This window comes from Amblyomma mixtum, chromosome 6 (assembly GCF_055824585.1).
Source record: "Amblyomma mixtum isolate Tamu chromosome 6, ASM5582458v1, whole genome shotgun sequence".
NCBI classification, from domain to species: domain Eukaryota; kingdom Metazoa; phylum Arthropoda; class Arachnida; order Ixodida; family Ixodidae; genus Amblyomma; species Amblyomma mixtum.
Window position 1 is genome coordinate 69,429,299 of NC_143017.1, and position 16,157 is coordinate 69,445,455.

General features: G+C 43.2%; 1 protein-coding gene across 4 annotated transcripts in view; it reads left to right on the forward strand.

Moving 5' to 3' along the window:
* Positions 1-16,157, forward strand: part of atos (atos homolog atossa) — a 145,775-nt gene that overhangs the window by 86,108 nt on the left and 43,510 nt on the right. The window lies entirely within an intron of this gene.

Genomic DNA, 16,157 nt, shown 5'->3' on the forward strand with positions numbered 1-16,157 from the left:
ACACTGCAGTGTACTGATAGCTGACTTCAATGCCAAGGTAGGAAAGGAGACCAGGCAGTAGGCGACTATGGTATAGGCTCTAGGAACAGCAGGGGGGGAGTTATGAGTAGAGTTTGCAGAGAGGAATAATTTATGGATCATATTCCTTCTGAAATGAAATAGACTTCATACTGTGCGCTCATCCTGGTATCGTGCAGGCTGTGGAAGTTCTCAGAAAGGTGCGTTGTAGCGGCCACAGGATGGTAAGGTCTCGATTTAGCCTATGCTTGAAGGGATGGGAAAAAACAGTGAGACGGAAGCCCATTAACGCGTTAGCGGTAAGAGGGAAAGTAAAGGTCTCACTGCAGAACAGCTATTCGGCTGTAACCAAGGGCGACGACCTTAATGTTCAGGCATTGGACGATAGTCTCACATCTATCATTACGTAGTGTTCAGTAGAAGTAGAAGGTAGGATGGTAGACTGCTTACTGCCAAGCTCTCTGAGGAGACGGAATATTTGATTCAGAAACGCTGAAGCATGAAAGCCTCTAACCACAGGTACGAAATAGAATCAATACGGAATAGCTAATCAATAAGTGCAAGGTAACCGTCATAAGGAATTTTAATATGGAGAGAATTGAGTGTGCTCTGAAGAACGCAAGTAGCCAGTAATGTGAACATTTCAGCATTTTTGCTTTTATACTGTAGGCCCAAAAAGTTACATATGCTTTCTTTCTAGTCTGTACAACAATTTTTTTACCTTTAGAGAAATGGCTGTTCGCATGTTTGTATGACCATTGCAATTTTACAGGAACTGATATCATTCCCTTTCGTGCCGCAGACATGTTAGTAAACTGCAACATTCTGTTCCCCTCTATTCTTCACTCAAACTTGAGCCGTAACTGCACCCTCACTGAGTGCATATGGCGAAGTTATGGGTTTTGTCTAGCACAGTGTTGAAATATCGCTCTTACATTTTTCATTATGGGGTGCTTTCGTGAACAATATGGCAGCCTAGAATTGCATCTCTAACACTGACCTACAACCTCTTGCAATGCTTGGCAGACAACCACATTTTATGGTGATGAAGTAATGGGGAAGGAAACATGAAGGCATATTTTCTTGAAGTTAGCTTCTGCAATGCACAGATTAAAGGCAGTGTTATTGTTTTTCCTACTTACGGCCTGACCTCCGAAGCAGAAAGGATGAGTGTCTTTTAGAAGTTGAAATGCAGCCATGTAGCCTTCTGTGCTCTGCTCATTGTGAAGTAGCACCGCTATTGGCACAGCACCAGCCATTGTTGCCACCAGCACCACCGTGGTTACTTTTGACAAAGACTGTACCTAGAAAACGGCCACGAAAGTACAGTGCGCGGGTGGAGGGCAGTGCGAAATGCGTAGGAGGAGGAGGTAGAAGAGGAAAGGCAGGGAGGTTAACCAAAGAATAATCGGTTTGCTACCCTACACGGGGGGAAGGGGGTGAGGGAATAAAAAGAAAGAGAAAGGAGGGTAACAGAAAATTGAAGTCACAGGGAAAGTCAGCGTTCGTTGAAGTCACAGCCTGTCATGCAGGCCAGAAGTTCGCAAGAAGCCGAGCAGTGCCCCTTCCCCCTTTCGTCGGGGCCTTTTGTCGGGGCAATCATGAAATAAGATACCACGTAGTACACTGATTTGCTTAACATTTCCTGGTGATAAAATGAGTCATGGTCTTGTCATTCTGACGTGCCCACTTTCCTCACGACACTGCTGCCATGCGGTGAATCTACCCTACAAGGGTGCATGCATTATGTGGTGAAGTCCACCTGGTAGGCGTGTAGTTGCGAATTTCTCTGGAAAACAGTGCGCAAGACTGCAGAACATTCTACTGCTTGCATAATCCGACTGGCGACATATCATTTGATCGACATATGCGTACTAAACTTAACGCTTTCCAGTTTTCAGCCCATTCGTGCGTTCAGTCGTTTCTTTTCGCACTGCATGTCAGGCATTCTTCGAAAATGAAGTCTTGTGCAGCTAGCTTCTCAACTATTATTACCTTAGTGATACTTGTTGGGTATGTTAAGATCGGCGAACACAGGCCTGGGAGGAATTCCAGTAAGACGTGAGTCATGCAACAAAGGTGCGGCGGGGAACAGCGGTGACGGCGGCGGCGTCAGGTGGCCAAGTCTGCCCACGGGTCGCCGGACGGAGTGACGCCGTGAAAGGTCACGCTGTTGATTTTACTTGAAAGGCGACTGCTACATTGACTGAGGTCCTGCGTTTCGGACATCAGGCGGGGGCGTACAAGGCCCCTCATTCACCTGCTGGGAAACGCAGCGCACTTACTTTCCCAGGGGGCACCGATCTCAACACAGTGCTGAATCGACACGACAGCCTTCGATGACGTGTCTTTCCCCCTGTCCACCGGCTGGGAAACGGCGTGGCCTTCCTTTCCCACGGAGGTGCTGCACCTGCCAATTCGACACGACAGTGTTCGAGGTCTGCTGGCTTTCCCCTTTCCCATCGACCGAGCTGCGGGAGAGTTCAGCACCGCCCCTTGACGTGGGTGGTACCGCCAGCGCCCACAACTGTCCACCTGACTGGAGAACGTTTTCCGAACTTTATTCCCTAGTCAGAGATCTCGGGAATACCAAGGGCATTTAAGGGGGTGTTGTTTTGTAACCACCACACTCCCATCTCGTCTGTAAATATGTAAAATAAACCTTATGTACAGTTTCCTCCATATCGGAGTTCGACATCGTTCTTCGGAGCTGGGACCTGCGGGGCTGAACAATTCAGTCAACTCCAGGACCCCCCCGTCTCCAACAGGTGGCTAGTTGGTGCATGTTTCCAGAAAAAGGGTTCAACACGTGCATGTTATAAAAACAGGGTTACACGTTCATTTTCATTGTGCTAAAGCACTACAGAGTTCAGGCGCTGACTGAAGGCAGCAAAAAACTAAATAGTAGCACATGCTGCACAACGGGCGCTATAGGAGCAAATATCAGACGCGTGATGCCCGGAAAAAACAAGCTAACTACTTTAACAGCGTTTATATTCATCAAAGAGAGTTGACAACATCTCGCTTGACTATCGGCGCCGACCTCATGCCCCCTAGAAAGCCTGCGGAAAAGAAAAGGTATGTACAGTCGCCGTTAAAAGTAAATGGAAGGCGACTTTGCCAAAAAAATTAATTTCTTTAAATCTAAAGCATAATGGTCCATGTTTGTTGGTGGACAGTGCAATTCGCGCAACCACAATTAGTCTGCACATATGTATTCAAGGATGCATGAATTAAGGGGGGGGGGGGGGGCGTAATTATTAAATTTTTCGTTAATATTGCCTTCCATTTACTTTTGACGGCACCTGTACGTATCACTGCATCCACTGGTATACGTTGCACGGACACCAGCGGATGTGGTTTTCCTCTGTGCTGAGCCTGAGCTCGCTCGAGCTGCACGCAAAAAGAGAAAAAAGCTGTGCAATGACGTCGCGCCCACGCCTGCGTAAAGAGAACAAAAAAAAAAAACGCGACGAGAACCCAGGCAGTGCGTTTGAATCGAGTGCAAAGCGCCGCGTTGCACGCAAAGAGGAAAAAAAAAAGCTGGGCGCACCCTCGCGCAACGACAAAAACAAAAAATGCGACGAGGGCCGAGGCAGTGCGCGTGAATCGAGTCCCTGCATGAAACCAAAACCGAAACTTCTCTAGAGTCGCTTTGCAAACGCTAGGCGCCGCCAGCGCTGCTTCAGCCGACGGAAGTGGCGTGAAGTCACGTGATCGCACTCTTGGGCGTCGTCTGCTCGAGTGCGTCTACGGGATATGGTTTGGCAATACGCCGCCCGGCAACAGCCCGGTTCACAGTCGAGCCATTCCCTGTGTGCCGCCGCCGTGCCGCTTGCCGGGAGGCGTGTTTCCGTTTGCTAGCCGCTACAGACAAACGCCAATGTTGCCCACACCAACGCGCGCGCGGAGCACCTGTTGCTATGACAACTATGAACACGCCAATGTTGCCTACCCCAACGCGCGCGCGGAGCAGCTGTTGCTACGACAGCTCAGGAAAGAAAATGCGACGCCGCCTTCGGGTTCTCGTGCTTTTCGGATAACAAGCTGTCCTGCTTTTCGACAACGCAGGTAAATTTATTTAACGCCGGTGAGGCGGTGATTATCAGGAGCAACGCTGTCTGCCGTTTGGATAAGCTTAGGGCGTATCGACGCCCGCCAGTTCAAAAGCAACGATGTCTGCCGCTTGCGGTGACTACCACAGTGCCGTTTGGACAAGTTTAGTTCAAGGTGAGTAATTTATTCGCTTTCATGCTTTTCGATGGTAGCTTGTCGTGCTTTTCGATAACGCAGGTAATCTATTTTATCGCCTGTGAGTAATTTTACACGCCATTTGAGAAGCAACGATGTCTGCCTCATGGGATAAGTTTAATGCAGGAAAATAAAACTCTATTCATTTTATATTTCTCTACTGAAGTTTAACAGCTTACTCTCACATTTATTTTTCCACATGCTGAACATTGTACAGCAGTTGTTATAGTTGAGGAACTCACACTTGAACACGTAGCATTTTTCACCACAGAGACTGCATGAAATACATGACTTTACGCATGATTTTACGAATGTGTAAAATTATGATTTTGCGGGCCACATATGGAGATATCCGTTTTTTTTTTTTTGGTCTTCCTTTGTTGTGCATCTTGTCACCTTCTCACAAAATCGTCCTTCATACTGTAAACAAGTGTATGGCCGAAATCTTGTTTTATGAGGGGAGATTTGGTATTAAAAAAGTGTGCAATTATTTTGCGGTGCCCCACATTTAATCTCCTTCAAGGTAATGCCCATTTGAACCCATGCTCTGCTCTGAAATTTGTTTTTCACTTTTTTGAAGCAGTCCAGAAATTCTTTCAATGGCTGTCCCTTTTTTTCTCTCTAACTCTTCCTTGACCACAGAACTGTTTACCCAGTGGACTTTCTTCTTTGAGGGAACAGAAAGAAGTTGTGAAAAACAAGGTCATGTGAATGGTAAAGGTGAATATTCCAGGTAATGCTGTTTTTTTGGTTCCCACACAGGCAGCTTTGTGTGCTGGTGTGTTGTTGGGGTGAAGCCACTGTTCTCCACTTCCCACAGCTTGGGCTATTTTCATCTTGTTCAGTCATGCAAATGTTTTAGAATCTCCTGGTACTTTCGCGTTTTTTTTTGGATATGCTGAAGTTTGTCCGGCAAACGCTAATTATAGCTGAGAAATTTGATTTTAAAAACTTCCCCGCCCCATGAGTCAAACTCGTGATATCCGAACTCAGAAGGTCGGGTTACCGCTGTTTTGAAGTGAATGGCAGTGTAGCATATCCTTTGCAATCCACGCCCAAAATTTGGAGCTTAGCACGCAGTTTACTTGCAAAATCAGCTGGTGATAACAACACCTGTAGTTCGTTTTTTGGTGTTTTCCATCTTATTGAAGCTCAGTTTTCGGTGACAGCAGTTCCTTTGTCATTAGAATATCATAGTCTGTCAAAAAGCAGGTCAACTTTAATTTGTCCTCAGTGTCCTTTTAAATTTTGTTTGATTTTTGGGGTACGTCCCAAAGCGACTTAAGCTATGAGGGGCGCTGTAATAGAGGGCTCCAGATAATTTTGACTACCTTCGGTTCCTTTAAGTGCACTGACATCACACAGTACATGGGTCTCTAGCATTTCGCCTCCATCAAAAATGCGGCCACTGCTGCCTAGATCGAAACCACGTCTTTCGGGTGAGCAGCCGAGCACCATAACCACTGAGCCACAGCGGCGGCTTCCCTATTAAGGTCAGTTGGTTGCCCAGTGATAACTGAAGTTGTGTGTAGTTATGCAGCTTTCATTTGGGGCCTGAAATTTTTCAGGGCACTTTAAAATTACTTTCAAAGGTGCACTTTCTCTTTAAATAATTTACAGTTAACATGAAGTTCGATTGCTATGCATTGAGAGAGCAATAAAATCTGCTCATAACTGCACGTTGTACAAAGATTGATTTTAGATATCCAGTATAAAGCTGTGTAAGTGAGGTGGTATAATGATTAATAATAAGCTTGTCCATCTTTCGTATGTACAATTTCATATTCCAGACAGCTGTGGTGTACAAAGTTGCTGAATGGCAAACACTGAAGTATACACCTCATTAGTGTTGCACCCAGCTTCAGCGTATGTTGACTAGAGATAGATTGCTCGACATATAGGTGCATGAAACTATATGTCAAGGGATTTTAGTGAGGAAATCACTTCCATTTCTCAACAATTAAAAGGGTCATACACATAGTGTAATGCTGGACAAACTTGCAAAGGCTTAGTCCCATTTTGAGCTCTGCTTATTTCGCTAGCAATTGTATATGTACGAAATTATATGCATTTCAAAAAAAGATGAGGCCAGGCGCAGTGTCAATGAGGTCATTAATTTCTTCATTCTTACTGAAGTGGCCACTTGTGCTGCTAGCTTAGCTTTCTCCCACTGTGACGAATTGCGAACATGCTCCTGACAGAAGTTGGCACATTTTGTAGGTACCAGTCCGAGTTGTTTCATATATTGCACAAGTAGTGTACCTTATTACAGAGATAACCTTCATGCAGTTACTATCATCTGAACTGCATGAGAAGGGTAATGTATTGTGAACAAGGTCTTATCATGGTTAAACAAGGATAAAGGGAGGTTGCAGTGAATGTCATACTGTCACTCGCTTTTGGAAATGACACTTAATTTTAGTTGCATGTTGTCTTCTCTGTAGTGAAGCGCAAGATATTAGAATACATGGATCACCACTTGGTACTTAGCTACGACTGCGAAATAATTTAAAATTCAATTTATTTTCTCATGCTGTTTCAGTTTAGACAGCCAGACAATGACTATGACATCAAAGGTCAATATAGGTCACTGCTTCTTCATTTCTCATCACTATCGCTCTTGAGACAGGTCGGTTTTAGCATTGAAGTTAATGAAAACAAAGAAGAGGCAATTATATTGCAGTCTTTTTTTATGCCACATGTGGCGTACCCCGACCTTTGATGTCACAACCATCCCATCGCCTAGCCGCTGGAACCGAAACAGCACCAAGATGAAATTCGATTGTAAATTATTTAGCGGCCCTGATATATATGGGGTGATCCATATATACTAATGTCTAACGCATTGTTTCAAAAAAGAAAACATGCAAGCAGAGATTTGGTGGCTATAGTCCTTTAAAAAAAAAGCTGCGTGAAAAAACAAGGAGGAAGGAAGGAGGACAAATGAGAACTACACACGCACAGCATTTGAAGAGCAATGAAGAGAGGAAGCGAGTGTGTTCCATGCCTTACCTGCATTACGTTTCTCACAACGTCAAAAAAGTTGCAGGCAGGTAACGAGAAAGCCTATGTTTTTGATGCCATTTATGCAAGGAGGTCCAAATTTTTGTGGACTGTGGCAATACATTTTGGCAGTGAATGTTCTGTCTTGTCAAGCTTAAAGTGGTGTTTCTATGTCGTTTTAGAGACATAACTGCTTCATGGTGCTTTTCCAAATACACATACTGACTGTAAATATGAGAAAAAGTGGAGATGGTACAAAGACAACGGCGACATTCTTGAAAGAACAAAAATGAACAAGGATACAGTACAATTTCAGGCCCACCTATTCACTTTTTGAGCTCCAACAGCATCTTTGGAATGAAGATTCAGCTAGGACCACTGTTTACTTCCACAAATGAGACCACTGCCACTGGTGACAGTGAATTGCAAAAGCCACAAAGGAATGATTTCAAAGCATATTAGGAAAAATAAATCTGTTACAAGAAGAAACGCACTGACATCAGTGGCAAATATGTTGAAAAATGTTTGAATGAATAGACTCTTTTGGTACAACCCTTGTCTTTCGTTCCATCAACTAAAGGCCACAAATTTTAGACCTCCTATCGCAAGCTTGCTGAGGTGTACCCAAGGTTGATCAAAAGATTAATAGCTGAAAGAGTTAAAAAAAAAAGACGTCAGCAAACACAATATGCCTCGCGGCCATCAACGAGGACCTGTATTCGAACTTACGGCTCATTCAAAAACATCCCATTCAGCAATACATGCTGGGGGGGGGCTAATTGGTGCATGGTTTTGAAAACAGACGCGCAAAACAGACAATGCAGGAGGAAGACAGACGAAACAAGTGCAACTGTTTATTCACCTAGGGAGCAAGTGAATATATAGGCAAACAGGCAAAAGCAGAGGGGGACCCACACACGCGCAGAAGTAGAAACAAAAAGATAACAAATGGCTCAAGAAAAAACGTGTCTCAGCTCATATCTAAAAAGACACCTTCTTTTTTGTAAATTGTAAGAGAGGGCGTGCTTACATAATCGTTTCCGCCTTTGTTGATGTGGAACGCTTCTATAAGTTCACGGGCTGTGGTGCCTTTGATCCTGCGTAGAATTTTTGTTTCCTTCAGCTTCGCCTGAAATTTTTCCTCTTCTTTTTCCCCGCAGGCTTTACAATGACGTGGTAAGAGAGTACCCATGCCGTTCTTTAACGCGCGATTATGGTCAGCAAGGCAATCATTAATACATCAGCCCGTTTGGCCAATGTAAGATTTCCCACACGTCGGCGGGATCTGATAAACTACGCCCACTGCACATTTTACAAGCGGCATCACATGCTTTTTCTGGCATTCTGCTTTTTTCAGTTTTTTGGGATCCATTTTGCCACACAAGGAGAACAGCTTCTTGCGGGTGGAAAAAACTACATGAACATTAAACTTTGTCTCAACATGTTTCAGATTGCGTGCCATCTTATGAATATAAGCCATTATCACAAGTTTAGCTTTCTGTTTGGTAACATCATTTTTTGCACTGTTATTGCAATTTTATTTTTTCACCTTTTTCAGTAATGCTTTGGCAACTGAGCTTATCAGCAGAGTAGGATAGCCAGCTTGCTGAAGCCTGCTCTTGCCTTTTACACTATATATTCACTTGTTTTCGAAGTGGATAAACAGTTGCAAAGTTGCGCGTGTTTCGTCTGTCTTTCGCCTGTGTTGTCTGTTTTGCGCATCATCTTTTTTCAAAATTCCATTCGGTGACAACTGATTGGCCCAAATGGCGGAAATGGATGCACATCTGCTTCTGGCATTTTGACCAATCAGGTGTCGCTGAAAGGGACGTTTTCAAAGGGGACACACATTGGAATGCAGGCCAAGATTCGCCTACCGTGTGGGAGTATGCCCATTTGGCAATGCACTGTAGTAAGTGCAAGAAGCATGGCTGCTGCCCTGTCCTTGAAAACACAATGTTCTTTGCAAAGGCAGAAAACTGAAAGGAAGGTAACTGAGACTTTCATATCGCCAAGAATGCCGACAAAAGTATATGAGCACGCCGTCTATCTTCTGCATCATTATCATCATCAGCCTCACTGTGCCTACTGCCAGGCAAAGGCCTCTCCCATGTCTCTCCAATTAACACTGTCCCTCGCCAGCTGCGGCCTCCCTATCCCCGTAAACTTCTTAAACTCATCTGCCCACCTAAATTTCTACCGACCCCCTGCTACGCTTGCCTTCTCTTGGAGTCTACTCCGTTACACTTAAAGGTGCACTGAAGAGGAATCTGAACTCGTCTTTTTGCCGCGGGAACTCGATCTACACGTTGCTAGCATTCTTAGAAACTGCGACTTATTGCCCTGTGTGGCCGATTTCCCTAATTAAATTGAATTAACGTCCGGCTCCCGCCTTTTTTTTAAAATTCTCCCTCGTACGGTGGGCGGAGTCGACCAACGCGTGGAGTGCCTTTCAGCCAGCTCCGTGGAGGCTTTGCTTTCGCTTTATTTTGTTTTTTAGGTTTCCGTGAATAAATAGTTTCATTTGCAGATAATATAACCGCAAAATAAGCTCGCAGAAATAAAAATACGCGCGGACTATTTGCTTCTACGGACTACTACGTGTTACTCCGCCGATGGCAGAGCGGCAAGCCGCCACGGGACTGGGTGAAAGGCACTCCCCACGTCGGTTGACTCCACCCACCATACGAGGGAGAATTAAAAAAAAAAAGACGGGAGCCGGACGTTAATTCGATTTAATTCGGGAAATCGGCCACATAGGGCAATAAATCGAAGTTTCTAAGAATGCTCGGAACGTGTAGATTGAGTTTCCGCGGCAAAAAGACGAGTTCAGATTCCTCTTCAGTGCACCTTCAACGGTTGTCTTGCCTTCGCATTACATGCCCTGCCCAAGCCCATTTCTTCCTCTTGATTTCAACTAGGATGTCATTAACCCGCGTTTGTTCCCTCACCCACTCCGCCCGCTTCCGATCTCTTAATGTTACGCCTATCGTTTTTCTTTCCATAGCTCGCTGCGTTGTCATTAACTTAAGCTGAACCCTTTTCGTTAGCCTTCACGATTCTGCTCCATAGGGGAGTGCCGGTAAGATACAGCTGTTGTATACTTTTCTCTTGAGGGATATTGGTAAATTGCCATTCATTATCTGAGAGAACCTGTCATATGTGCTCCACTCCAATCTTTTCCTTCTAGTTATTTCCCTGCCATAATCCAGATCAGTGGTCACTACAGCCCCAAGTAGACATATTGCCCTACCAATTCTAGCATCTTGCTACCAAATGTGAAGTGCTGTTCCCTTGCGAGACAGCTGAACATTACTTTGGTTTTCTGCATGTTATATTTTAGGTAAGTCATTGATGATGATGTGCAATTCATCTCTTGAGTGACTTAGCAAGGCAATATCATCAGTGAATCGCAGATCATTAAGTCATTCTCCATTGACTCTTATCCCCAACTGTTCCCAATCCAGTCCTCTGAATGCCTCCTTCAAAGAGGCGACACCAGCCTGAGCACTTCGAATGCCACCTCGACGCCGGCTACCTAGACGCCCCTGACTGGACCCATGCAATGCTTCATCAGCACCGAACCATGAGCACGAACGCCGAACGCTAGTAGACTGGGTGTTCCCGGGCCATGTGTATTGGTAGTCTTTGTGTTTTGTGTTAGTTTTGTGTGCTTGTGTCGCGTAGGGTGTATTAAATGTGCATCTGTGTGGGTACACCTGTCGCCTAGTCCATTCTTTCGGCCCGAGTGTTCTCGGGGGATCCGTGACATTGTGGCGATGTTGAAGCAAATCCTGGCCCAACTGAAAAACAAATGCTATTGGAATTGCTAGAAGGCCAGAGCAAGATTAATTTGACAATGTAGGGCTTGCAGGCATCTGAAAACATAATTGAGAACAAACTTTCCAGTTTAATTGAGCATTCGTAATTGATGGTACTGAGAAACTGCTCTCGAGCCTAAATGTCTTAGCCACGAAGGTAAAAGACATAGAATCGGCAATATCAGAACTTCAGGAGCGGCTCAGTACAGTTAGGAACCAGATAGACTGTTTAGGAAACAGAGGCAGCAGAAATAACCTGATCATTTACAGTATAAAAGAGCTAAGCGAGGAGACTAGTGACGACCTGGAAAAGAAAGTAATTGACGGTGTTTTTATGGAAAGACTAGGTTTAACAGTGAGTGGTGTCAAAAGATGCCTCAGGACGAGTTAAAAGAAACGAACAAGACGCGACCACTCATTTTGAAACTCCTCGACTTGCATGAAAAAATGTCAATATTACGATCATGCCATTACTCAAACGTGGCCAAATCCTGTTCTGGTGAGGGAGTGCGTTGTCGGTTCTGGTCACCGATATCAGGCCGCACCACAGGCCTGGTTGTGTAATTCGATCGACATGTTTTTTTTTTGTTTTAACCCGGTGGAGAACTGCGTAACACCGAGACTCGAACCCGGTAGTCTTGCACGTAAGGCAGATGCTCTGCTGCTATGCTATCACTGCCTTCATTAATGTGCCTTCGTTCACTGTATTTTTAAAATGCACGGTATAGTAAATATATGTTTTCGATACGGATACTCCAATTCTTTCATTTTTGGCAAGCGATACCTAATACCGATACATAAAATAGTATAGAAGATATATGTATCTTCAATACTGCCCATGCCTGTTGCTAAATGAAACGGTGGTGATGCTATATGTACTATAAAACTATGGGTGAGCGAATGTTTAAAAACTTGTAATAGCGTCTGAACGCCTTCAATAGTACACATTCAAAATTATGTGAAATGGTTTGAATATGCTCATTTGTTCTCGAATAGTTTCTGTATAATGGGCATGAAGCTTGAATCAGGCACACCATAGTTTTCTTTGAAGACAGTTTTAAAAACAAGGTTCACTACAACACCACACAGCATTTTGCTGGCACTGGTCTGCATGAGATAGAGGCTTCAGTTTTGTGACGGCATCCATTTGTGTGGTGGGGTTCACAATGCTCACTCATGGCCCTCAATATTGGGCAACGCAACAATGTTCTGGCAGGTTTAGCAAATGGCCCTGATCTCTGAGGCCATACTCATAGGTATTTCTTGCCTGTCATGTGTTTATTGATGCAGGGCGTTGGTTTATTTGCTGTTGCAATCAATAGTAAGTAGTTTTACCAAACATGGTAAATGGAAGGAAAAAGATTTTTGCTAGCCCCGGCATCTGCCATTGCTGCTGGAAGCACCTGAGCTGGGGCAGCGGAAATAAAGGATAGCAGGCAGTGTGTAGAAGTGAAATGGAAGAGGTACACTGTGATAAATCTATTTACGTATTAACATAATAACATACATACAAGTCGCACGCGCATGAAGGTCTTGCAGAGCATAGTGCAATCAATAGCAAATGTATTTTTTCCTATACATTGGACATGATAGTCAGAGTTTATATTCTTAGTGCTGCATAGCCCCTAGCTGAGGTCACCACTGCGGTTTTTTGACAGCTGTAGCTAAAAATTGATAAATTATAGCATAGAAGCGTGCTACAATGCCACCACTTTCGCTTCGCTGTTTTACATCATATTTGTTTCATACAAATATTCGCTCAAGTGGCGAAATAGTGAATATTTGTGAAGTTATCGTATTCGTATTCTATCCACTTTTCAGCTTTACTTCCGTATTTGATTCGGTTTTGAAAAATTGCTAACGCACACCCTTGCATAGAAAGCAGCTAGCAGTATTTTTTGTTTGGCAGTCTTCCAGCAACTCACTTATTGAACTGCTCCTGATGCTCCTATTATGAGCTGAAAAGAGCTTTTGTTGAGTGCACCAAAATTGTCACTAGTGGCAGTCTGCGAAGGTCAAGGGACTGTGCCTGTCATTACACATTTTTAATTTCTGGGATATTACAGTTACGAGTGAAAGTTCGGCAAGTTCGTGCATTTTTATTTTTGAGCATACTCAGCTGACTTACTGCAGAAGACAAAATAATAAGCAGTCAATGGTACACATGCTGAACTTGCTATGAGTTTGTTCTTTCCCCTGTTTGGTTTATCGTGGTTTAACGTCCCAAAGTAACTCAGGCCATGAGGGACGCCATTCTTTGCCCCTGTATCGGGCTCTATTCAGACTTCCTAAACTGAATGATATTTGAAAATTCTGCACTGCAGAGTACTGTCTGCACCCCTTCCAGTGCATGTAATAGGTGTGCAAGAGCCCAATTTGCAAACTTGTTTGGCAAATCCAGCATTAGGGGTGTGCAAACAGCGTTATTTCGAAATTGAATGTAGTACAAGTAGGCCAGCTTTGCGAATAAAACATGAATAATGTACTTAAAAACCTAATCGAACAGGAATCTAACAGTGAAAGGACCGAATGAAATATGAATTGAATATACGTGCGATTATTTGCTACTTTGAAGTTGCTTGTGCAGACTTGTGCAAATATTAGTGCAAAACAAATGTTTATGTGAAACAAGGAATCACCAACGGCTATGCTATAAGTCATGGAATTACAACTGTAGCAATCGAAAGACGCAGCACCGATGTCCTCCAGGGGACATGCAACACGAAGTCTGTATGATCTTTAGGAAATTTGCATAGGGCATTTACCTTTTGCTACCGATGATGACAGCATACAAACTAATGCAATATCTCGGTTGATGAGAGGGAGGACAGTTTAGGCCATGACCTCAGAGACTGCGCAAACCAGCAGTGTTTGCTAAACCAGGCTCAGCTCTGCAGCATCGCACAATCTTGAAGACGATATGTGAGCAATATGAATGCCGTCTCACGAATGAACTGCGTCGTGGTGCTGGACCCTCCTTTGTGCACAGACGGATAGCTACAACATGTTGTGCGATGCCAGAGCAGGTTCTGTTTGACGTGCTCTATTCAAACTTGCTTATGATTAGCAAACTTGAGAACAGATTCAGTTCGTTCCAAATAATTTTGAACATGCGCTGTTTCATTCGTTCACCAAATAAAATACCAGGATATTCGATTCGGTATTTAATAATTTTCAGTATTCACATAAGAGACCTACATGATGTTATAATCCTTTTTTTTTGCTGTACTATGCAGTCTCCCCTTCATATTGTGTGTATATACAGGGCGTCCTATTTAGTTCAATACAAATGGTCTATTGAACATTGCATTCGCTATACACCACAGCTTTGGAAGTTGAATAATCTGACAGGCTGATGCCTCAGTCAAGTCAAATGTAAATAATAAATGCTTATCCATCTAACCTGTTCAGACTGGCTTTTGAAATCCTGCATTTAGGTCAAATCTATAGGGAATAACTTGGCACACCCTGTATACAATGAGCAAACATATTCTTTAAAGATAACTGAAATGATGCAGTGGCTTCTCACAGCATGTCCAAATGCAGCTACTAGAGTTTAGCGAGGCTGGAAATAAAAGCAGCGTTTTACCGTACCATAACAGATGCTGGAGCCACATTCTGCAACTCCTTTTTAAAAATTTATTTCTCGCCAACAAAAAACAATTTTCTAGTTTTTTTTATATGTGAAACTAATTTAATGGTTGACCTTTTGGATTTTTTTTTTGTCTAGCACCGTTGCCCACTTAAGTTTTCTGGTCCACAATGTGGCCGTTTTCGGAGAAATCGATATACTTGTAATTAAATTACAGAACAACGCAAGGTTCAAGTTTAATGCAAACAGTGCTATATCAAGGTTTCAGGCAAAATTCCAAAAAAGTTTGCTTAAATTTAGACTCTAAGTTTGGTTCAAAAATGCGGAAATTTTCAAATTTTTTTCCTGTTAAGCACTTCCATTTGAAACCAAAATGGCATCATCCACGGTTTATTTTTTGAGGCATGACAGAGCATCTCAATACCAGACTACATGCGGAGAGAAACTTTGCCGGCAGAACGGTTCCTGAACAATAATTTTCGCAAAATGCCCACATGAAGGTGATCTCTTACACTTTGGAGCATGATATTTGGAGAACATTTTTTTTTCTTCGAAAGGTCTCTACACTTCTGTTGGGACTTGTCTTAACTGGCATGAATTTTCTCAGCCAAATCTAAAAAATTTGGCGCATCTCTTTTCGTGTGGAATGACCCTGCTGTCCCCAAATTTTATTTTTGAAATCAGCTGGGAAGTACTGTAAAAAAATTGTTTCATGAACCTCGGCGGCTGTGAATTGTGACGAAACATTCAAGAAACAGGCAATTTTCTCTGTTAAGGTTTTCTGCCTAGATACTTGCCTTCTTCAAGTATACTTCTTCACAACAGTTTTATCTTTTTTGGAGCACTTGTTTTGTTGCACTGCTAGGACCACAACGGCAGGTCTAGGCAACCTTTGTTTTTCAAATTTAAGAATTTTAAACTTCTTCTATGAAATTGTCGTCTCACTTGAATATGTCAACAAACACTGAATCTCAAAAATTCAAAACAAAAATTTGACCTTTGCAAAACAAAAAAAATTACATGACTTCACCCTGCAAGAGCAATGAATGCTGAACTAGCCTTCTGCCACATTTTCTTAGCTTTGCAGCCTTTTCATAAGATTTAGGAAAAATATATATCAGAAAATAATTTTCTGCACATAAAACAGTGACATTTGGTGAGTAAAATTATTTTGAAATTGCTAAAGAAATTCATGTAGATACAGCTAGAAGGGTCAGGGTTTGGGCTAGTGGGTAGTCAACATGAGGATCCATAGCGCACACAATTGAAGGGACACAACACATGTAAGCGCTTGTATTGTGTCCCTTCAATTTTGTGTGCTATGGATCCTCATACAGCTAGAAATAAAGTAAATTTTTGCTGAAAGCTGTGTCCCTTCAAATGGAGATGTGGGACAGACTGCTGGGCACATTACGTTGACTTGAGATCCTATCATTTACATCAAGTGCCGTACTGCTTGCTACTTTGCCTTT